At 39.4% G+C, this 25,861-nt stretch overlaps 1 long non-coding RNA gene across 1 annotated transcript; it reads left to right on the top strand.

Annotated features, from left to right (window-relative positions):
* Positions 1 to 810: 810 nt before the first annotated feature.
* On the top strand, positions 811 to 24,622 carry LOC139160022 (uncharacterized). Its single transcript, XR_011557871.1, has 4 exons — positions 811 to 1,135; positions 5,800 to 6,023; positions 12,414 to 12,576; positions 24,116 to 24,622. It is a non-coding gene; the product is annotated as an uncharacterized lncRNA (long non-coding RNA).
* The last annotated feature ends 1,239 nt before the right edge of the window (positions 24,623 to 25,861 follow it).

Below are 25,861 nucleotides of genomic sequence, written 5' to 3'. Positions count from 1 at the left end.
CAGGAAGGACGTTGTAGTAGATGATTTTATGGGCTATACTTAGGTCGTGTTTTAGCTGACATCGATCTAAGCTTTCTAAACCTAGGATTGTAAATCTAGTTGCGTAGGGTATTCTGTTGTGAGTAGAGGAATGGACATATTTCTGGACATTTTCTAGAGTGTTTATGTCCAAAATGTGATGCGGGTTCCAGATAGATGAGCTGTATTTAAGGATTGGTCTGACAAAAGTTTTGTATGCCCCTGGCTAGTATGAGATTACTGGAGCAGAAGCTATGTATGATTAGGTTAACAACTCTTGAAGCCTTTTTGGCGATGTCCTTGCAGTGGGCTTTGACACTTAGGCCATTTAATATTTCTTTATTTATTTCATTTATTTATTTTGTCCATTTCCTGAGTGGCTCCTATCCTCACTCAATTTATATTTGACAGACTGATATTATGTTCCTTATTTTCATACTAGCCTTTCATGTTAGCCTTGGAATATGAGTATTCCAAGGTCCTTAGCGAGTGAGGGTTGTCTGCAAGGTCTTGTTTATTCAGCCTGTATTTGGTGATCTATTTGCCAATGTGTAGGACAGAGCATTTGTTGGTTGAGATTTGGTCCGGAGAGAGACAAAGGCAGCTGAGAATCGGGGCGAGGGAACTCAGATGCCGCCTTCTCTCCAAACAACCCGTCAGGCCTGCTGCGGTTTGCGCCCGGGCGGGGCGGCTGACTGGCCTCGGATTTCTCCTTGCCTTTGGGCGAGGAGGAGGAGGAGGCGGCTGACGAGGCGGGCGGCAGAAGCCGGCCTCGGTCACGTGGTGCCTGCGCAGAGGAGCAGCTTCTGCCGCCTGCAATTTTCCGCCGGCTGCTCATCGCCCGGCTTTTTCTGGGGATGCTCCCCAGACGCGGCTTTGTGGTAGCAGAGTCAGGCCGAAGTCACCGACGTCTTCCGTCGCTTCGCCTTTGCCGCGCGGCTCAGGTGACTCTTCTGCCCGGTGGCGATGTAAGGCAAGCCCGGCGCTCGCTCCCTCGCTCGCTTCGAGGAACCAGCTTCACCTGCTAGGGCTGAAGTAGGAGGGTTTTTTTTTTTAAAAAAAAGGCCCTCCCCTGCCCGGCTCTAGGAGTTCAAGGGGCGGCCTTTCTTTTGGGAAGGTGAGTCTGGGGTCGGCGGCCGCTTCTGTCCTTCCTTGGGATGGCGGGAGGATGGGGCTTCCTGAGCACAGAGAGAGGCGAAAAAAATGGGGCTACTTCGGATGGGATCCGCCTCTGAATTATGGAACTAGGCCATCGAGAGGGTCTGACCGTGTTTTTAAGGCAGACCCTTCCCGGCGACGAAGCTTGCTTTTTTGTGGTGGCCCCGATAATCTTTCGACCAAGGACCAATAAAGGACGAAGCGGTAAAATTCCAGGACTGAGAGCTGTGGCTGGAAGGAGGAAGAGAGCAACGTATTGAACTGAATTGAATTTTTCTAAGCCTTTCTGCTGAACTAAAAAACCTCTTCTCCCTCTTGATTGGGTGATTTTTTGAGTATTTTTAAAATAATAAGAATAATAATTTAATATTTATTTAATATCACGTTTGTTCATTTTTCTCAAAAGGGATGCTTTATTTGGGACAAACTCTTAAGTTTGCATCCTCCCACTTTTGCTGCTATGTGAAGGGAATGATTTTTCTAAAATTGCATGCTGATTGATTGATTTGACTGACTGACTGACTTTTTATGGTTTGGGTTGTTTTTTTAAAATTTATTTATTTATTATTTAGATTTGTATGCCGCCCCTCTCCACAGACTCGATTATAAATTATAATAAGATTATAATTTAAATTAACTGGATTTGGGACGTTATATATTGTTTCATTATGTGTTGTAAGCCACCCTGAGTCTTCGGGGAGGGGTGGCATAAAAGTCCAATTAATAAATAAGAAATAAATAATATGATGCCCAACTCCTGAAGGACTCTGGGCGTAAATGCATATGCCATCTTAACATGAAGGTGGCATCCTTTTTTCCTTCAGAAATTATACTGTACTTTCACTCCGATAGCAATGTGTATAGAAGCGATCGACTGTTAAAAACTAATTTAATTCATCAGTGGAAGCCTATGTTGACTTAATGGAAATATTCATTATTCTAATTAAGGTTAAGTTCTTAGATAGATGGGTATTGCTTTCGATTCCTCCTTAGATAAATGAACATTTAAAAAAGTTTCTTCATTTGGAAGTCTTCTGGATTTGGGGAAGTCTTCTGGAGTCTGCAGAGAGGAGCGGCATACAATAAATAAATAAATAATAATAATAAATATTAATAATAATAATCAAATCCCTTCCTTCCCATTCAAATAAATTACCGGTATATGAAAGTTATATGAATGTGTTGCTGTTGTATGTTTTATTGTGGAGGTAATATTAAATCTATATGCCCTTTCTTTGTACAGTAGATTTCTTTTTAGGTAAATGGTGTTAAGTTTCTTCAACTGGACAACTTAGAGAGTTCTTAAATTAAAAAAAACTCTGGATGATGCTAAAATATGTTCCTTCCATTCAGATTAAAATTGCTATGGAATTATTGTTGCCTTATGTTGCATTATAGAGGTAATGTTAATTTTATATGTCCTTTCTTTGAAATCATTTTAATGAATGACACTATGTTATTGGTTATGCAGATGAATCATGGCTATTTATCATTCCCATAAACATGATGATGCTGAATAACTACAAAGAAAAAAAATCCACATCTTTCTGGAGGCTTATTTTTTATTTAAAGGATAGTTGAATAATTTTCAAAATTGTGGAAAAAGTTAAAATACTGTACTTGCATATCTAAGTGAATGAACAAAAGCTTTCTAGAACTTTGTTTTTAACTTCAACTGAGTGGTGAAAGTTAATCATAGCCCCTTTTTCAAATTCATCTGGCTTTTTAATTTTAGCTTGGAACAGTTCAGTTTTTTGAAATGGATTTTAGTTATAGGGTATGATATAATAATCATCAGTGGCTAGTATTGAGACAGTGTCAGAAATTTAGATTCTGCTTCTATGAGACACTCATATAGTAGTGTTGACAAACCATAGATGGCCAGCTAAATCTACCACTCTAATTTAATTTATAAACCTACTCTGAACTTCCTAAACACAAATCTAATAAATACATGAAAAATATACTAATTGTATTGAATTGAAAAGTATGACCAACTAAATCAAACTTTCAACAAATCTTGTCTAGTTGAACAGTGGAGTAGGGCGTACTTGTATTTAGCACTTAGAAACACTTGGTCTGTGAAGGATCTCATGTGTAGACTAGCTGAAAAAAAATCCTAGAATGCAATGGCAAGACCATTTCCATATTGTAGCCGGGTGTGGGCTACTGCACGGACCGGGGCGGGGGGGATGCACCCCAGAGCATCCAATTTGCACTGAAAGATGATGAAAGGAAATGCAGGGCGTCCTGCATAAACAATGCCCACATTGTGGTAGTAAAAGGTTTGGTAGCCCTTCACACTGATTGTAGCCCCCCACACACAAAACCCCACTTTATGAATCTACCTATGTTGTCATCAGGAATAAAATTCAACTCAAGGATTTGATTACCGGTATATTATTGCCTTCCCGTTCTTTGAAAATTTTTCTGAATTCTGATTATTTTATTTCTTTATTTCTTTATTTTATTTTATTTATCATACAAATATAGTATTGTATTGTAGTATGTTTAACATAATATAAGTATAAAGTAGAGATAGAAAAGATAAAGAGACATTAGGACAGGAACGGTAGGCACAAAGGTGCACTTATGCACACCCCTTACAGACCTCTTAGAAAAGGGCAGAGGTCTATTGTAGATAATGTAAGGTTGAAGATTTTGGGATTGGGGGAAGAAACAACAGAGTGAATTCCAGGCCACTCTATTGCTGAAATTGTATTTTCTGCAGTCTAGTTTGGAGCAATTTACATTTAGTTTGTATCTATTGCATGCTCTTGCGTTGTTGTTGTTAAAGGTGAAGTAGTCGCCAACAGGGAGTAGTACATTGTGATGTATGATTTTATGAGCAACATTTAAATCAGTTCGGAGGCGGCGTATTACTTTCAAATGATGATACCAAAAATGGACTGTATATTCACTAATTAACTCTGTGCATATAGTTACTTCCTCTGGCTCTGATTTGGCAATTGAAATCAATAAAGAAAATGTTTAGCATTATATTTGATAAGTTGACTGCAACATTTATATAAATAATTTGGATTTGCATGGGTTTTGCTGTATCTTATGAGATTATGAGCATCCCTGTTGGGTTGGCAGTATTACAGGATCGATATGACATTAATAATCCTGTGGAATAGACAGTCACCTTACACAAATATGATAGGTCCCACAAAATAATTTAATACAGTATATGAAAATATTTTTGTACTGCTTTAGAATGAGCACAAAATTACTTCCCGTTTAAATGCCAGTGTCAAATGAGATAACAATGATTTTCCTCCCATTTATCTTAATATATCAATTGTGCGTTGGTGCTTTTTGAAAGAGAAAGAGATGAATTGAGGAATCTGCCACATATAATATAGATCCTGGACCAGGGAAGAGGAGGGAAAGAGAAGGGAAGTGAGCTACTGCTTTATAAATTAACTTCTTTGTCCTTCGTATGCGTAGGAATCTGTTCACCAAATATTGCTTCTTGTGTTTTTCATAGCAATACCAGTAATGCAATTATATTTCTTGAGCACCATACAATTCTCAATAATAAATTCTTTGAATTTAGTTAACCTGGTTTTCTGGTATCTTCAGTATTAAAGATGTTGATAATACCTTGTCTTCATTCTCACAGTGGATCTACTTCCTATCTATTGTCTTTCTACCCAGACATGAATGGAAGAAAGCTCAATTTTTCAGATGAGAGACCTGCCTCTGAGCACACTTATTTTGGAATGGAGCCACACCGGCTTTTAACATTGTTGTTGTCCTCTAACAACAATTTGTAATACATTAAGGCCAATGTTGCAAATACAGAACTAAATAATTCACATGCCTTCTGTGAGAGGGTCAATAGAATTAGAAGGAAGTTTAAGTAGATTCTATGACATCTGTACTCTAAGAGTAAACAGAATATATTATAATTTTTAGGGTTCCTAATACTAAAAAGCCCAGGAAGTTGTTTATGGAACTCCCTCAATGTGCTAAAGTTTCTTAGCTCAAGGAATTGGATTTAAAAATTGGTTTGTTCTGTGACTTTTCTCTGAAAGTGTGATCTGTATGACGGCAAGACATAGAATGGAGTTCCATATAATATACATGTCTTAAAGAACCCAGTTATTCATTATTGGACTTCTAGACCATTCAGAAGCCGTGATTCTCAGCCATTTTATGATGGTGCAGAAATCAAGCAAGAGCCAAGGATAAATGTGCACGTAAGAGAGGGGGAGGATGGGAGAAATGTCGAAGATTTTTTTGAGAAATAACTCGTGAAACTATATCCTGTAAAATCTTAACAGGAAAACTGATAAACAAAATAATGTGTTTATGGGAAAAACCTCCTTATGTTTGGTTCCAAAAATAGTGCTTTCTATGATAGGAACATGAGAACTGTGGGAGAACTCATTTTTCTTCACTGTTAATATCTTTTTCACTGCTGTGATTAGTTGATGAAATAACATCAATGGGCTATAAGTTGGCATGGAAGGTGCTGTAATACTTGTAGTTTAGAGTTGAAACTCTTGTTGTTAAAGGAGACAATCACACCTTGAGTTTTAGATATGCTCACAAATACATGCATAGCATTTTTGGTTAATCATTCCAATATTGCTAATGCTTTTTCTGTTCCAGCAATGGAAAATCCTGAAGTGCTTGTAGGCAGCTGCAGTACTCAGGATGATGAACATTTATACAGTGTAAAACATCATGCATCAATGTGCCAGCTTCTGGAAGATCAGTTAAGAAGAAAACTTAAATTTTTCTTTATGAATCCCTGTGAAAAATTCTGGGCCCGAGGAAGGAAACCGTGGAAGCTGGGCATACAAATTCTGAAAATAGCTATGGTCACTATCCAGGTGAGATACAAAGCTGCAGTACAATTATTACTTACACATTTTTAGCTACTGCTATATAAATTCAAGAAATTATAACCAGTTGAGTGACAACCTCTGATTTACTGCTGCTTTAGTGACTTGTGTTTTTAGAACCATCTGTACGGTTGGTATTTGAAACTTTCAGACCTTAATACAGGCAGTCCTCGACTTATAACCATTTGTTTAGCAACTGTCTAAAGTTACAAGGGCTTGGTCATATAATTAGAATTTGGGCGCTTGACAGCCAGCATGTACTAATGATGGTTGCAGCATCCTAGAAACATGTGACCTGCATTTGCAATCTTCTCAGTTGGCTTCCAACAAGCAAAGTCAATAGGGAAAGCTGGATTTATTTAGCAACCGCATAATTCAATCAATTACTGCAGTGATTCATTTAAAAACCATGCCCCCCCCCCATTTTTAAAAATAAAATCAGGTACAACTCATGTAATAATTGCCTTGCTTAGCAACAGAAATGTTGGTCATAATTGTGATTGTAAATCAAGGACCATCTGTAAGTATTGAAATGACCTGTGTTCTTACACACTGAATATTTTGGAAGAAAATATTTTTGTCAAGTATTTAATATTGACAAATTTAATAATATATGTATTTTCATCATATGTTCTCCATCTGTGTTGCAAAAGAACTTTCATAAGTGCCAGCTAACATATCTATCTCGTTTAGGAATTATAGAACTTTTAGTCCAAATATTTGATGGATGCTGGATTGGGGTAATGAACAGAATAGGCTATTAGTCAAGTAGAGACAATGAACAATATCAAGATTATAGTTGCAGTTTCATTTCATTATTATATATGTCACTCTTCAGCCTTCTACTAATTAAATCCTCATTGTTCACCAACTATAAGGAAATCTGTGTGTTCAGAATATAGTATGAAAATGTCCAATATGAACTATACTAATATTATATTATGTTTTTATTCAGCAAAACAGATCCAAGATCAAAAAGAATAAAATAGTCATGATATTGAACTGGGCTAAATTATAAGTGTAACAAGAATATAGTTACATAAATATAGGAGGAGTCTTTGACCACTGAATGAAAATAAAAGTTGTAAATCGGAGGGATGGTACCCAGCTCTTTTTTCCTATATGTTCAATTCCTGATTTATTTACCTTTCACACTCTCAGGGTAAAATGAAACTACCAAGAGAATGAGTAGGGAATGGTGGTAGAACTACTGTATTTTTTGGAATATACAGATAAGAGGCACCCTTTTCCTCCCTAAAAGAGGCTGAACATTTGGGTGTGACTTATACTTTGAATGTTACTTTTTCAAAAAAAATTTCCCCAGCCCTAGCAAGGTGCTGACAATCTTCTCTGCTTCCTATGCCCTCCGAAGAAGGTTTTTTCCAGCCCTAAGTCTTTGCAGGCTTGCTTTCATTCCTATCCCCTCTGAAAAAGGCTTTTTCAGCCCTAACCAGAGGATAAAATAATGTGTTCGAGCTGAACTGACTAAGAACACTAACCAGATGAATACCTGATAGGTAGATTCCCCCCCTCTATTTTACTCCCCCGAAACTAAGGTGCATCTTATACTCCAGTGTGTCTTATACTCTGAAAGATACGGTAGCTACGAATGCTCCATCAATTAAAAATTTTAATGTACTTGTGGTCAGAATGGACTTTTTGAGTATTTTAGCTGAAGAATTCCCTTTCTATTGATATTTTCAGCTTGTAGTTTTTGGTTTAAGCAATCAAATGGTGGTTACATTTAACCCTGCTGTTCTGTTTAAGAAAAGTAACAAATCTTATGTTCCCGGGTCACCCTGACCCGGACCGAAAACTCTTCATTTGCAGTGCTTATGTTTGGTCTTTTTGAAAGCTTTTTTCACTTGGAAAGTAGTCTGAACATTTCTGCACACAATGATATGAAAATTGAAATGAAAAAAGTAAATCTTATTGGTTTATTTTGCGGATATAATGCACGCCCCCCCTGTTTTTGTGAAATTTTTTTCAATTTATGGATAGTTTTGCTTGCAAAATGCATTCTATTTTACTAAAGTTGGTATGGGATTGGTAGCTTGAACATTTCTGAACATAATGATATGAAAATTGAACTGGAAAAATTGATGCATATTGGTTTATTTTGTTGATGAAATGCACGCCCCCCCGTTTTTTTTAAATAGTCTTCACTTTATGGATAGTTTTGCTAGCAAAATACATTCTATTTTACTAAAGTTGGTGTGGGATTGGTAGCTTGAACATTTCTGAACATAATGATATGAAAATTGAACTGGAAAAATTGATGCATATTGGTTTATTTTGCACATAAAGTATGCCTCAATTATTTCAATTTATATAAAAATTATGCTGTTAATTTCAAACTTACATACTTTTTTTTAGTAAAATGGATTTGTTTCATAAAATTAGTTCTCTGGCTACAATGTGGTTGATTTTCAAAAGGATATTCCAAATATTTCTAGACAAATATGTATAAACAGTGACAATAATGGCACACAGCAAGGCCGAGGGGGGGTGGCCCTTTTGTGGCAAAAATAAACCAATAAGAACCATTTTTTTCAGTTCATTTATATTTTTCTTATATTCAGAAATGTTCAATTTAGTATATCAAACCTTTTGGGGGAAAATTCCTTAGGGATTTGTAGCCTTAAAAAATAGAAATTGACACGAAATTAAAAAAGGATGGGGGGAGGGGCTTTTTGATCAAAATAAAAATATAAGTCTCAATTTTTCCAGTTCAATTTTCATATCATTATGTTCATAAATGTTCAAACTAGTTTTCCAGTTGAAAAAGTTTTCAAAAAGATCAAATTCAAGTACCTAAAAAAAATATTTTTGGTCCGGTCACATACGAACAGAAACAGATTCAAAGTTATGATTTTTTTTTGCCCAGAAAACAATTAGCCACCACCCCAAAAATATTTTTTGATGATCAGCATTGTTAAATTGAGTAAATGAATGCCTAAGATTTTAAAGAATATTTCGGATTTGGAGCATAAAAAAATAAAAAGTGAAAATGGTTGCAAGCAGCCAAGGGGGGGGGGGAGGCCTTATTTCTGATGTTAAAAAACCAATAAGAATCATTTTTTCAGTTCCTTTATATTTTTCTTATATTCAGAAATGTTCAAGCTACCAATCCCACACCAACTTTAGTAAAATAGAATGCATTTTGCAAGCAAAACTATCCATAAATTGAAAAACTTTTCACAAAAACGGGGGGGGGGGGGGCGTGCATTATATCCGCAAAATAAACCAATAAGATTTACTTTTTTCATTTCAATTTTCATATCATTGTGTGCAGAAATGTTCAGACTACTTTCCAAGTGAAAAAAGCTTTCAAAAAGACCAAACATAAGCACTGCAAATGAAGAGTTTTCGGTCCGGGTCAGGGTGACCCGGGAACAGAAGATTTGTAACTTTTTTTGCCCAGCAAAAACTAAGCCCCCCACCCCCCAAAAAAAATTCTCATAGAGAGAACCCCTGAAATGATGAACCAACATGAAATTTCAAGTTTCAGATATGCAGGGAAAATTTTTTACAGGGACTCAAACTGTGGTTTCAAAAGCCACCTCTTTAGCTGTGACCAAGGATTCTGTATTTAAGTCAATGAGGAGGACATCTGCTGCAGGGGAGGGGTCCTCCACCCTCTGTCCTAAGGGACAGCGACTAAGCCCATCTGCATGATTGATCCTGGAGCCCCCTTTATGGATAAGGACATAATCGTAGCCTGCCAAAAAATAGCCCACCTGGACATGCGGGGGGACATAAAAGGAGGGGTTGGGCGACCAGTGGCTAATAGACCTAACAAAGGTTTGTGGTCTGTGACCAATTGGAAGGGTCTCCCTAAGAGGTAGTGGTGAAATTTTTTCACCCCAGCCACCAATGCCAAGGCTTCTTTGTCTCTTTGTGCATAGTTGCGTTCTGCTATGGACAACGTCCTTGAAAAGTAGGCCACTGGGGCTTCCTGGCCATTAGGGAAGACATGGGCTAGGACCCCTCCCACTCCGTACGGTGAAGCATCGCATGTGAGCCTAAGTGGCAGGGTAGAACTGTACTGAATTACTACACTGTGCGATGTTAAGAGGTTTTTAACAGCAGTAAAAGCCTGTTGTTCTTTCTCACCCCATTCCCAAGACGCTCCCTTGTGGAGAAGTCGATGAAGCAGCTCAGCTGCGGAGGCTTTCTGTTTCAAAAAAACAGAATAAAAATTCAATAGCCCCAAAAAGGCTTGCAGCTCTGCTTTACAGGTGGGGGCAGGGGCATCTTTAATAGCTTTAATCTTCTCCTCTGTGGGGTGTATTCCCTCTTCATCTATGTGGAACCCCAAAAAATCCACTGAGGATGTTCCCCACACACATTTCTCTGGTTTAAGCCTTAAGCCCTTATCCCTTAGTCGAGACAGAACTTGGCGGATTCTGCTATGCAATTGGTCAGGGGTGTCCCCACAAATTAATATGTCGTCAAAATAGGGGACCACTCCCCTAAGTTCACCCAGCAATCGTTCCATTAGCCTCTGAAAAATACCTGGGGCTACACTGACCCCAAATTGCAGCCGCGTACATTTAAAGGCACCTCTGTGCGTTACAATCGTTTGTGCCATTGCTGTGGCATCGTCGACGGGCAGCTGCTGGTATGCCTGGGCAAGGTCCAGCCTTGCAAAGATTTTCCCAGACCCCAGGGTATGCAGCAACTGCTGCACAACGGGTATAGGATAAGAGTTGTGCCGCAGCGCCTTGTTAAGGGTCGATTTGTAATCTGCACACACCCATAGGGATCCATCAGGCTTCAGGGGAGTCACAATAGGGGTCTCCCATGGGGCATGTTCGACGGGGACCAAGATGCCCTGAGCCTGGAGTTTTTGTAACTGGGCATCCAATTTGTCCATTAAGGGCAGTGGTACGCTACGCGGTTTTAATCGAAGGGGGAGAACAGCAGGATCTAAGGAGAAAGAAATGGGAGGCCCCTTGTAGGTACCCAACCCTTCTTTAAAAACCTCAGGAAATTCTTGTACAAAATTAGGTACGCTCATGCACGTTAGCTTGTGAAGACCAGTGACAGCTAACCCTAAGGGAGCCATCCAATCCAGACCCAAAAGAGAGTGATTAGCCCCCTCCACAATCAAAATAGGCAACACATGTTGAACATCCTTAAAAGTTACAGGTACCCTAGTCCTCCCCAAAACCCGAATAGGGTGCCCCTGGAAGTCATTGATTGTAATGTCCAGTGGTTGCAAAGAGTCCCGTGACAATTCAGGTACATAGAGTCGTAACTTATGCCACGGCATTAAGGTAAATTTGGAGCCTGTATCCAGCTCCATGTGGCATGGTTGATGATTTAGGAAATGCGGGACAACAATTTTATTAGGGGGCGGTGGATAGGTGCCACAGTCTGTGTGTGTGCGGTTACCTCGGTTGTTTCATGGCCTCCGGCTTCCTCTACCCTGTTGCCTAAAGGGGCGGTAGTACCGTTGAGCAGGAAAGGTGGGCAGCAGGTCTTGATTTACAGGAATGTCATCCGGCAGTGTGGCCCGGCAGACGGCGGCAATGTGGCCTCGTTTGTCGCAGCGGCAGCAGAACGCGTCCTTGAAGGGGCATCTAGATCTTGGGTGCTGACCCCGGCATCCGGCACAGGCCTGGAAAGGTGGACGAGGTTGCCTTGCAGGTGGTCCTCAAAGTTGGCAGCAGAGGTCCTCATATGTATCGAATTCAGGCGAGTTGTAGTCGTGCGGGTGATTGACGGTGCCACGATGAGCTTCAGCGATTTTTTGTCGTTAGACTTCAGGTCAGCTGCAGCGGCTTCGGCAACTTCAGCTATTTGAGCAGCCTTAATGACATCTTGTAGCGAAGAATCTTCTGTCGCCAGCAGCTTGTTTCTAATTGTCACATTTCTCATGCCAAAGATGATGGCATCTGTCAACCTTGCTTCAGGATTTTCGAATTGGCATTTTGCTAAAATTGTTTGAAGGCGGGTAGCAAATTGGTTGATAGTTTCTCCCTCAGCCTGAGCCATCCGGGAGAACTGGTGCCTGAAAACCCTGGCAGGTTTAGTCGGTTTAAAATGGGCTGCCAACTTGTCCCTCAAAGTCTCCCATGGCACTGAATTAGCAGGTTCTGGATCGGTCAAGGTACCCGCCAAATGAAAAATTTGTGTGCCACAATAGTTTAAAAACAAAGCCAATTTCCTGCCGTCGTCCGCATCCTTCATGCCGGCGGCTTCAAGAAATATTTTGAATTTAGCCATATAGGCAGTCCAAGTTGACCTCTCAGGGTCAAACAGCTCAGGAGGTTGAATGATCGAAGGGGTAAAAAAAAATCGCCTCTAGACCCTCGTCGCCAATGAAATGACCGAGAAATACGGTTTCTAACTTGTATTCTTTATTCACAGCAGGAGGTTAACAAGCCGCAGTAACACTTTCACTCTGACGCGCGCCAAGCAGAAGACGCGTAAGACCGGAGGCACTTCTATTTATACTGTTTCGCCCAGCAACAAGTGGCGGCTGACAGCTATCTAATATTGGCGCCAAACCACAGCAGCCAATTAAAAACAGGTAAACACTTCTTATTACATTTAGTGAATTCTGCATAACAACTCTTGTTTTAAACTTTACCTAGTTACAGAACCTTGTAGAAACTCCTAGACATAACAATGCCGATCTCATCAAGGCATCAAAGTGAAGCAGTTTGTCTGGTAGCCACCATTTTGTCCCAGCCCACGAGCAGAAAGGACAAAATGGCAGAGGTGTTCAGGTCATCCCTGCACAGTCCAGGGACATGTGAACTAATCTCCTTCCCAAACATGAAGTCCAGAGACCTTCAAGTGGTAATTGTGATGAATGGTGAGTGTGTTAATCCAAGTGCTCCAGGGTCCTAGCAGGGTCGGATGGGAGAGAGTCAGTGAGGTACTACAGCATCCCTGTAGTCAGTTGTAAAGGTGAATAGCCACAGTGACGCTGCATCCAACATAACTTTGAAACAAGATCCTATGTAATTTTGAGGTGTCTATTTTAACTTTGAACACTATTTAAATGACCTGTCATACCTCAAGGACTACCTGTACATGCAATAAGACACTGGCCTTTTCCACTGTTTATTTCAAAGATAAATTCCACTCAGTTTAGTATAACTGATTCAAAAGTAAACCTGAAAAAAAGATTATAGCCTAATATAGGTTTGTTTCTAAGAAAGAATGGATTTCCCCCCCCCAAACCATAAGCAAAAAGCTAAATTGTAGGTCTCAACACATAGCAGTTAACTTAGTTCAGACAAGCTTAAATCTGAAATATATTTATATTTCTTGGTTCAGTTAAGGAAAAAAAACAAAATCATAATGATACTTAGAGTTTTAAATGCAATTTCCAAACACAAACTTATATACATTAACACAGCAGTAAAACCTGGCTCGTATTAAGTTCTTCCAATAAAAATCCTTCCCATTTTGTTAGTGAAAGCTATGGGCCGAGTCTGCGGAGAGGGGCGGCATACAAATCTGATTAAACTAAACTAAAACTTTGCACATGATGTGCTGACACGAAACATTATCGGATTTGTTTTCACATGTCTGAGACTGGTAAAATCTTGATTGCTCTTAAGTGATTGTACACAAAGGAGCCCACGGGTGACTGAAAACCTGTGGACATGAATTTTCCATTGACAATACTTTCAGCTAGTTACAGTCCAAATCTATGCATTTACTTAGAAGCAGTGCACAACAGAATTTACTTTCATGTATGAGTTTCTTAGATTTCCTGAGTTACATATAATACTGTAATAGAACAATTAAACTCTCATTTCAATTAGTATTTCAAAAGTTTTGTATATCAAAGTATATATTAAGCCATTAGATGACTTTGCTGTTGTTGTTGTTTTAAAAAAAACCTTCTCCTTAAATCATCTAAAGTTACTCTCAATAGAAACCTTAGCATATAAGGTATGAAAGATACAAATATTAATGGTAATTCCATGACTTCCAAGAAATTATTACCTTTTAAAGGCATTAAGTGTCCTCTAGCCTCTATAATTTGAGAATGGGCATTCTTTCATTTAAGTAACCTTCTAGTCCTTTAAGCACAAAGCCAGCTGGATGACCTTGGACCAGTCCTTCTCTCTCAACCATAGGGAGGAGGCAGTGGCAAACCACTTCCAGAAATTTTGCCAAGAAAATGGCCAGGACTATTCAAGACAGTTGACAGGAGTCAACAAAGGCACAAAACCCCCTAATATTTTCATAGCCTCACAAAAATAAAAAAAGAAGAGTTAAGAAAACAGATCGGTTACCTATTTTCTATTTAACTTTGGATAGAAGTTTGGAATTAAAAGGTAAAGCTCAAGTGCTAAGTATTCAGAACATTTCTTATTGATCTTTTTATAAGGCAAAGAACAGCAAGAACAAATGCTTTCAGGAGATGTTTCTTCCTTCATATCTCAAACTATTGACCTCAATGAAAGCCACATTGAGAAAAGCCCATGTTCTAATTGGAGAATAGTACAGAATGCTAAGCTAAAGTGTGTCCAGCTACTTTGTGGCCTCTGTGTTTTTGAGTGAAGATAGCAAAGCATGACTCGGATAACTATAAACACATCCATTCCCTTTATTATTTAACCTTGAAACGTACATGAAAATTATAATATTTTACAATCTAATTCAGATTTTTGAGTATGAGCACTGAGGGGACATTCACAAGTTTACAATCTACATGGAACTATAACTTTCTATTTTAGTCATCTTTTCAACAGCATTTTTAATCTGGAATGATGTTCTCAACTGAAGTTTAACATTTTGCACCAAAAATACCTCAAACTGAAGAAATATTTTGACTTGCATTTTAATTGTTTGAAAGCAGGGAAGGGAATTAAAGGCCCCAGTGCAATTATTATGAAATTAAACTATCTATTAGCCTTTCTTTTCCTTGGACAATACAGTACTTGGCCATTCAATATAAGCTTATGTGTACAATATATACAAAGTTCATGTTAGTCTATTAAAGACGTCAAAGGCATTCATTACACACCATAATATTTCCTACTTCACTGTATAGCTGAAGTATGAAGATTTACTTTCAGTCAGCAGAGTATATATAATCACACTTATATAAATAAGTAAATACAAAAGAAGACATATTTTGTAAATTGTGTATAGCCAACATTTTAACTGCTGACCAATAAGTAAATCACAGAACTGAGTCATATCTTAGTTAAGTACTAGTTAAGTACAGTGCAAGTACTTGCATATTCACAGGATTTACGTCTTTTTGTAAATAGAAGTATATTTCCCTCTTTTAAAATATTTTTGGCACTTTTTAGAAAAAAAAGTATATCGCTATATACACTTCAAAGATCAGATAAAACCTTTGACAGTCTATGCATAAACATATAGCAAGCATCTCGTCTGTTGACAATTTATTTACTGTTAAGATTTATTCCTAGATGATATTGAATCATTAAATTCTAAAGGGAAACTGATCCCAAATTACATATACCTTCCTCTTTTTTTTCTTCCTGAAGTGCTACAGCTACAGAAAGGCTGAAGGGCGCACTTTTAGCACAACCCATCAACTACTAGCAGTAACTTTCCACAGGACCTACAGTTAGGTAGGTGTGCATGGATAAACACATACACATATAGAGCAATATGGAGCTCATTAAAAAAGCCACCCGTGGAGACTGGAAAGGCTGAGTGACTCCCAGAGTGTTCTTGTTAATCATTCTAGCTAGCAGAAAGCAGCCTTGCTTTGAAGTGTGCCATTTGCAATTGCTGCTGCAAACTCTTCTAGCCAGCCCTGAGAATGGGTTGTCTTTCCCAGCTGCAGTTTCCTGGATGCTCCTTAAGAGGTTGTGGAGCACTGAGGTGGAAATGCACGTAACGTAGCCCAGGATTCTAAACGAGACATTCCAGGGAGCATCCTGTGGGAAAATGCCAAGCATACTTGTTGCATGTACTCCACTGCCCCGGCTCTTCTCTTTCCCTTTAACATTTCCCCCACAACCGCTAAGCAATTAAACCTCAAACCCACAGATATAAAATACAATAAAGGCTCTTCATCTGAAAGTCTCTCTTCCTTGCCAGGAAGCTGAGGAGCAGCCCATGGATCACCACCCCAGGGTATACTTTCAGGGCCATTCGAATTGGGCAAAGGGAAGATCAAGCATAGAATACCCCCCCCATCTCGGTTTGCTTCAGATCCTACCAAGGGTGATGCCAAATGCCTCCCACGGGGGTGGGGGTGGGTGGGAGAAAGCATGGAACTCACTAGCTTACTCTGTACTACTGTCACCTAATCCCAAAACTTTACCCTTAGACTATCCACTGTTGACTTCTACCAATTCCTAAATGGTCAGGTGCCTTCCGTCCCCTGTCCTAGTGTTTCTCTTTTACTAATATCATGTATATGAATATTATTATATCTTTGTATACCACCAGTACGTACTTGACAAAATAAATGAATAAAAAATAAATAAAATAAATCTGCCGGCGTCTGACCCGCCACTTCCTGCTCTCTTCCTGAACCTCCCCACCTCCGACCGGTACTCACACTCTCTCCGCATTCCTGGGAATGCCCCGGGGCACCGTTTTAAGTCCCAATCCGTGACAATCCACACCGGATCCCGAGCAGGTACATTTACTAGGACAGCCTTCCGTCCCGGGCAGCCAAAGCGCCACGCTCCACAGAACCCAAAACCAACAGAGGCGCCCCGAACTCGCGTTGCCTGAGCCCGGCATGATCGGATGAGAAACGGGAGGAAAAAATATAAAAATAAAGAAGAAGAACTTGAATCCGATGGCGGGAGCCCGAATGGAGCAAGCTCAACACCGCCGGGATGATGCTCCAGAAGGCATCTCTTTCCAAACTCCCGGACGGGGCTCCGCTGTGCGCCTACAACCCCCAAGGGAAGCTCCGAGGGACGTCCCTGCGCCTCCTCTTCGCCACCGAAGGCACAACCTGCCCAGCTCGCCTCAGCTCTTGTCTCCCAGGTAATCGGCTGGTAGGGAAAAAGGCGGGGGAAGCTCAGCAGTCCCAGATCCTCCCTCGACCGGCCAAGCCCGCCAGCCTGGACCCTTGCAAAACCCAAAGGATCCAAATCCCCAGACCGGAGTCTTGCAGAGCTTGAGGAGACCCGGGGGGCGCTATCGCAACCGGCCGCCTTTCCATGGACTGGGCAAGACAAAACAGGCGGACCCGGGCAGCCGCGGGAGACGCCCCCCTCCCCTCCCCAAAATATAACCTTCGGCTCCGGATTGGCCACCGCTCTCGCTGATGTCACGCAACTTCGGAACTTTTTGGCAGGGTAAGTCGGGCAAAAAGTTTGAAGAGCGGCGGCGGCTGCTGAGGAGGGCGGTGGGCGCGCGGAACGGAGGTGGCTGCCCTGATCGGGCTTGAAAACGAGAGAAGCTAGTGGAACCTGAAAAGCTAACCAGTGGGCGCTGCTCACGCAACTCTAGCGGTTAAAAAAGAAAAGCGTCGAGTACGCACAAAAAATACTTTCCCCTTGCAGCTGCGAGGTGTAACTGGGACCATCATTCACGGGCTGATTTGGGCCCTTTGGTTTCTCCTTTTAGAAGTGATCGGTCGTACGATGGTACCAAACCAAAACACAGGAAGGAGACGCGGGAAGCATTGACTTTCACTGGCTGTGATTTTAGTCGCCCCGAGTCTACGGAGAGGGGCGGCATACAAATCTAATAAATTGTTGTTGTTGTTGTTGTTATTATTATTATTATTATTATTATTATTATTATTATTATTATTATTATTAGTGAAGCAGGTCTGGTAGCCGTGTTCTTCTATGAAGGCTAAAATATAGTAAGGCGTTCTTACTATAATTATTGCTTACATTGAAACAGGATTCAGACACCAGGAATTTTTGGCTAGAGAACTAGTTCCCAAACTTGTCTTCTATAAGTAGTATTTACTGGATCTTTATCAAATGTTGTCATTCACCTTCAAGATCATTACCATAGCCAGAAGGAGTGGAGCTTGCTCTGCTAGAAATTACAGTCATTTGCCAATGAATATGCATTTTAATTTGCAGGATTAATATAAACCATTCATTCATTCATTTATTCATTCATTGCATTCATTCATTCATTCATTCATTTATTGTTGCAATCTCATTTCAAAAGGATTGGAGCAGCTTGCACCAAATACAGTATCTTGGTTCAAAATTCAACCAAACCCTAATCTTACGTGCATTTAAAATTACATAAAATCTTCCAAGTATTATATTTCAGAGCTGATTCCCTGTACTGAAACTTCAATGACTGAAAGTTTGACCTGGGGTATGTCTGAGAGTGTAGCATGCACACCTGTGCAGGGTCATGCACAAAAATATCTTTTTACACTCTGATTGTGCTCAACCTTATCAGTAGTTCAAAACTGTCGTCGTGTTACCTTTTGGGAAACTGATAGGTAGTGACTGTTTTCACATGACTTGCTTCCCCCAGTTTAAACCATGGTTTGCTCAACTAAAACAGTTTTCTGGAATTTGTAAAATCAACAAATCATACAGGTGGAATTTTCAGAATATATTAGGCTGAAATATACGGTAATTGACTAGATTGTGGTTCACAGGTTCATGTCAATACACCAACAAATTCTACAGAAAACACACTTCAGATAGGGATCTATAGGAATAGGAGATCTATGCTAATGAGGTCTAATAAGAGAAACCATTGGGTGAGATCATTCAAGGGCATGGGGTGAGGTATCATCAGTACGCTGATGATACCCAATTGTACATCTCCACCCCATGTCCAGTCAACGAAGCAGTGGAAGAGATGTGCCGGTGCCTGGAGGCTGTTGGGGTCTGGATGGGTGTCCACAGGCTCAAATTCAACCCTGACAAGACGGAGTGTCTGTGGGTTTTGCCTCTTAAGGACAATTACATCTGTCCGTCCATTACCCTGAGGGGAGAATCATTGACCCCCTTGGAGAGGGTCTGCAACTTGGGCGTCCTCCTCAATCCACAGCTGACATTAGAGAACCATCTTTCGGCTGTGGCAAGGAAGGCATTTGCCCAGGTTCGCCTGGTGCACCAGTTGCGGCTGTACCTGGACCGGGAGTCACTGCTCACAGTCACTCATGCCCTCATCACCTCAAGATTTGACCACTGTAATGCTCTCTACATGGAGCTACCTTTGAAGAGTGTTCGGAAACTTCAGATTGTGCAGAATGCAGCTGCAGTCCCAGATCCTCATGCCCAAGTAACATCAACACTCCACAGTCTGCATTGGTTGCCAATCAATTTCCAGTCACAATTCAAAGTGTTGGTTATGACCTATAAAGCCCTTCATGGCATCGGACCAGAATACCTTCAGGACCGCCTTCTGCCGCATGAATTCCAGTGACTGATTAGGTCCCACAGAGTTGGCCTTGTCTGGGTCCCGTCGACAAAACAATGCTGTCTGGCGGGACCCAGGGAAAGAGACTTCTCTGTGATGGTCCCGACCCTCTGGAATCAACTCCCCCTGGAGATTAGGACTGCCCCCACCCTCCTTGCCTTTCGCAAACTCCTAAAAACCCACCTTTGCCATCTGGCATGGGGAAATTGATTCCCCTCGGCCACTCCGTTTTATGTATGGTTTGTTTGGGTTGTATGATTGTTTTTTAAATTAAGAGTTTTAATTGTTTTAATTGTTTTGTTTTGTTTTTTGTTTTGCTTTTGCTTTTTAATAATTGGATTTGTGTTTCTATTTTATGTTGTGAGCTGCTCCGTGTCCTTGGAGAGGGGCGGCATACAAATCTAATAAATTATTATTATTATTAATTATTAATTGGGTTTCTTTTGCTGAGCCTAGGCTTCCCTAAATATTGATAGATAAGCTACTGTGCCTCCATCTTTGTTCTTTATCTGTAATATAAATAATAATACAATATTTATACATTGCAGCAATAATTAGGGTCTATTCAACCTTGACTTACAGTATTTGGAAAGGCTATGTAGGGTTGACCCTTTTACCTCTTGGATGGAAGATAGCCAGGAAATTCCTAGGCTGTCCACTGGACCAGGAAGTTGAACAAATTCAATATTGCAGAAGAAAAAGGAGAAAACTGCCTTGTATTAATGCCAAAAACTTTGAACTAAAACTGAATGTGGTCGTCTGAAGTTGAGCTCATCTCATAGAGAACCTTATCTTTAGCAGTATTGACCTGGTGAACAAACATAGTGTAAGAATAAATTGGGATAATATTCTTGATGTGATTTGTGGTCATAGGAAAAATAATTATATTAGCAAGCATTGTGTAGCCCTTCCTTCATTAAACTGCAGCTTGTATAGCCAGTGATGGAAGTTATAGGAACACAAAGTGAAATACAATTTATTATCCTTCCATGAATTATATATATATTTTCTCTCTCCACATTCTTTATACTTTTCATTATATGTAGCACCTTCCTGAGTCCAAGAGTTTGCAATATCTTTGACCTATCCAAGCTTTCATAGTGTTCTTGGAGCAAAGTAGACAAAAATCTCAAAATCTTTCTGAAAAAAATGAGTTCCAAGTCTAGCACACAGAATTTCGATGGAGTTCAAGAAATTTAGCCCAACTTTCTCCTGTTGGGGTGCATATTTTCTCAGAAACTACAAGGCTTTTCAGACACACATTTATAGTTAACAGCACTGAGGGAAACCACCCAACATGTTAGCTTGTTCTATAAAATTCTCAGGTTTCAGAACTTTCATGAAAATCACATTTTGCTTATTTCCCCCCACTCTTGTACTACCCTCTGGTGGTAGAAATGCTTTACATTTTTAACCAGACAACTTTTCCAGTTGGAATCATTTCTCCAAGAACAAACACAATGACTCCCAATTCATTTCGATAATTTCCTTTTTGTCCCCCTCTTGTCTCTTTGCTTGGAATTATATCAAGACAAGCTACATTCCAGATGGGATGTCTGAGAAACACACTAAGTCTCAAAGGAGTATAGTTCTCTGAAGGGGAAATTATACAGCAAACCCTTTCAGGAAAAGTACTTCCAATATACCTGGGTCAGTTACTGAATAAAAAATGCAATGGTGATAAGAGGAGGAATCTTTAAATTCCATTATTTACAGATATGCCTAAAAATAAGAATGTTTTTAATGATAAAATTTACAGTGGAAGATGCCATTGCTTATTGAAATTTTCTTCAGAAATGTGCTTTCTTAACTGCTAGCTTCAATTAGTTTTAAGAAAGGCACTAAGGAAGCATTCCCTATCCTGCCATATCCTTTCCTTTATTTCCCACCCCAGCCCATGAGGGCCATTTTAAGATTTTCTATTCATCTCCACTATAGCAATTTACAAAATCTTCTACATTTATCCAGTTAGTTTGGTGTTAGAGAGAAAAGCGAATTGGAAAAAAAAACACATTGTAGAAATAGCAATAGATCAGATTCGAGTATTACAGAGATAAGGGTAGAAAAGGATGACAATAAGTTTCATGATGACAATGGATTTCATATAGGTAGTCCTCCACTTACAACAATTCATCAAATGACCTTTCAAAGTTACAACAGCACTGAAAAAAGTGACTTATGACGATTTTCACACTTACAACTTTTGCAGAATCACCATAGTCCCACAATCGAAATTCAAGACGCTTGGCAATTGGTTCCTATTTATGATGGTTACGGTGTCCTGAAGTCCTGTGACCACCTTTTACATGATTCTGATGAGCAAAGCCAATGTCAAAGTAGATTCTTTTAACAACTGTGTAATGACTTAACAACTGCAGTAATTCACTTAAAACAGTGACAAGAGAGATCATAAAACGTGCTTAGCAAATGTCTCTTTCATTTAAGGGATTGGTTCCTCCCAGTTTGGACTGGATCGTCCAAAATGGGAGCAATGAACTGGTGATATCATGATCACAACACGGATCCGGTTCAGTCAGTGCCAGTCCATGGGTGCTGCCATCTTCTCCCCCCCCCCCACACACATTTTTTACCATTTGAAAGTTTTTTCCTCTGCTTCTGCTTGAAAAAGGGCCCTCATGGCCATCCATGAGTTATATTTACCTTTATTGCTTCACCCAAAGCACAGCTAATAAGCTGCTCAGCTATTTTTTGGGCTGATTCTAGCTACTTAGCATGCACGGTAGCAGAATTGCATGAGGGGATACGCACTTGCGCGTGAGCAGATGGCTCACACACGAAACATTACAATTCAAACCAGTGGCGGAGGTACAAGTAGAACCCACCCTTGAAAATAATCCTATATTCGTTAGTTAATTTTTTCATAATATCTGTAAATACAGTAGATAACATTCATTTTTATTATTTTTATAAATGAAATGGAAAATGGAAAAATGTGGTCCCATAAGCAAACTTTTGGTGGAAAAAAAAATGTAAGGCATGACAAAAATTGGATCACAAATACTTTATATAATTCAACATCTTTTACTGTGTATATCGTTGGCTGATTTTGAAAGCTAAGTAAGATTAGACCTGGTTAGTGCATGTATGGGAAGTCCCAGGACTATAGCTAGAGTGGGAAATAGATTAATCCTGGCATGAGACCAGGTTACTTGAGGCACTGTCTCACTCCAATGGGATTAGCCAGCAGAAGAGGCCTTTTCCAGACTCCATTGTCAATTTCAGCTAGCAGGTCAGAGAGAAGAGCCTTCTCTTACATATGCTCCAGCCCTCTGGAATATCCTACCTCCTGAGATGAGAGCCACCTCCACCTTTCTGGGCTCCTCAAAGAGTCTTAAAAGTTTGCTCTCTCATTTGCGTTGAGACATTGAGATGGGAGTGCACTATGCTGGACATGGTTGAAGGAGTAAGAAGACTATCATCCACTTCTGTATCATACATGCTCTTGGTTTTAATCTTTTATTTATTTGTTGTTAAACTTAATTTTAGTGGTTTTGATGCTTTTATGTCTATGTGTTTAATTTGTTGTAAACCACCCAGAGTCAATATAATAGTGAAATTAACAGCATATCAATTTAATAAATAAATAAAATAAATACAACAACTGAGAAGGCAATGCCAAAACACTTTTATATTGTTATTAAGAAAAATAATATATAGGCATATTTACATAATAGTCATCAAGAGTTGAATTCAGCCTAAAATAAACTTTACCTCTAATTCTCTCTATGGAACATTAAGTGCTGCTGCTTAATCTCACCCCCCCCCCAAAAAAAAAATCTATTATCCAAATACTGTAACTTGAATTTTGAGGTCTTTTATATAAATGTGATGTTTTGTCACCTGAGTACTGAAATTTTCCACTCAGGACAGGCTGTATATCACTCATAGTAAATACCAAAGTCACATTTAAGTAAGATGAATTAGACAAGTGTTACTTTAACATTTTTGAAATACAAGTGAGAAAAATTCTTTCTGTCACATCTGAACATTTTAATTGTGACTACATGCTGTGTTCTACATTTGTGGCTCAGGCTTAAACTCATTTACTTCATTTTATGTGATCATTCAATGACATAAGGGAAAGAGGGGGAGTATAGGGTCAAAGTACATCAGAAAGCGAATGGATCAGTGACTTATGAAACTATTAAGTAACTATGCAGTTGATTTTAACCCAGTTTTGTCCAGTTACGTGGGCTGACTTCAAACTGGTTAATCCCTTGGAAATGTTTAGGGTCTTTGGAATGTTGAGGTTTGCTAAGTATTACATCCACAGCTGGTCCAGAATATAGCAACATGGACCGTATTGAACATATCATGGAACATTACATTGTTGTGTGAGATGCAGGGGAACCTTGTAGGCTCAGGTGAATTCTGGAGACTGATTGTCTCCTTTAACAGTGCAGGACCAGGTTACTTTGGTATTGCCTATCCCTGGTGGTTTCTGCTGCCTCATCAGATCTGGAAGAGATGCTGTATATTTCATGGAGAAATAATATCGTATACAAGGTCTTAGGAAAAATATTTTGTCTATCATGGTGCTGCCTTGCAGTGTAGCCCTTCTCCAGGGAATATGGACATCCCTGATCCTGTTTCTATTTCAGAGGCCTTTTAAGATATAACTATTTCCCCCAAGCATTAAGGCCAAATTGATAACTTATTAGACCCTTGTGTATATGTGATTCTGGAAAGGAGATTTTGATAAAAGTCTTCACTTTTTTTTTCTTCAATAGATTGAATATCTATCATTCAGAATTCCACTGGATTGGATGGGCAGCCATATAAATCTGATTAATAAATACAATAAATAAACCTCTATCAAATCACTGACAGAAGAAAAAGAACAATCATGTTTTTCATTCCCCTTCTGTTCCCCACTTCAATAGTTTTACCATCAATAGGCTTTAAATATCATTATTTTATTTCTACCATATTTGTAATCATGAGATTGCTTGTAAGCTAATTTTGCATTAAGATATTCATGAACTGGGAGAGCCATGCTAACAAGGTCAGCCAATGCATAGGCATAGCAACTAAGTCAGCCAATGGGAGTTAAACACTTCTGAGTCTGTGCAGAGAATCGAAACTGAAAACTTAAGCTTAAGGCTCGGCATGGCTCAGTCCACTCTGTACTCTTGCCCACTCTGCTCTCTGTCCACTCTGAACTCTGAGCTAAAAGCTTGTCTGTTTCTAAAAATGAAACTGTTACAACTGTTGCTACATTAAAGAATTAATCTACCTATGGTATTGAACATATACAGTATTATTACATTTATAAAGAAGTTATTGAATCCAGCTGAATCAGTCATCTGTGTGTGCTTCTGGAAATTGATTTTTATGCGAGATCCTATGCTGCAATGTCCTGCAACCACAACAACACAAGAGCACACAACAGATTCAAGCTTAATATGAACCACTCCAAACTTGACTGTAAAAAATATGACTTCAGTCACCGAGTTGTCGAAGCGTGGAACTCATTACCGGACTCCATAGTGTCAACCCCAAATGCCCAACACTTTACCCTTAGATTATCCACGGTTGACCTATCCAGATTCCTAAGAGGTCAGTAAGGAGCGAGTACAAATGCACTAGAGTGCCTTCCGTCCCCTGTCCTATTGCTCTCCTATATTTCCTATATCTTTTTTTCTATTCCTATATCTCTTCTTCTATTCTTTCATTGATATGTCCTATTACTATACCTTCTTTTCTATTATTTCTTAGATATATTTTACTATGAGTATCTCCTCTATAACCTCCATTATGTATTTTAACTATGGGTATACCCATTAAAACCCTCATTGTATACTGGACAAAATCAATCAATCAATACATAATCAAAAGTCCAAAGAAAGTCTAGAGTGCCTTCCGTCCCTGTCCCATTCTCTCTCCTATATCTCCTATATCTTTTCTTCTATTCCTATATCTCTTCTTCTATTCTTTCTTAGATATATTTTACTAACCTTCATTATGTATTTTACTCTCTCTATATATATATCTATATGTATATCTACCGTATCTATCTATCTATCTATCTATCTATCTATCTATCTATCTATCTATCTATCTCTACATCTATCTACCTACCTACCTACCTACCTACTTATCTATCTATCTATCTATCTATTATCGACTTACCTACCTACCTATCTATTATCTACCTACCTACCTATCTATTATCTACCTACCTATCTATTATCTACCTACCTATCTATCTATTATCTACCTACCTACCTATCTATTATCTACCTACCTACCTATCTATTATCTACCTACCTACCTATCTATTATCTACCTACCTACCTATTATCTACCTACCTATCTATCTATTATCTACCTACCTACCTATCTATTATCTACCTACCTACCTATCTACCTACCAATCTATTATCTACCTACCTATCTATTAAGTTAGTTGGGGGAAAGATCAAAGGCAACATGAGAAAATATTATTTGACTGAAAGAGAAGTCGATGCATGGAA

Source organism: Erythrolamprus reginae, chromosome 1, assembly GCF_031021105.1.
Source record: "Erythrolamprus reginae isolate rEryReg1 chromosome 1, rEryReg1.hap1, whole genome shotgun sequence".
NCBI lineage: Eukaryota > Metazoa > Chordata > Lepidosauria > Squamata > Dipsadidae > Erythrolamprus > Erythrolamprus reginae.
This window is presented reverse-complemented; position numbering and strand designations above follow the sequence as displayed.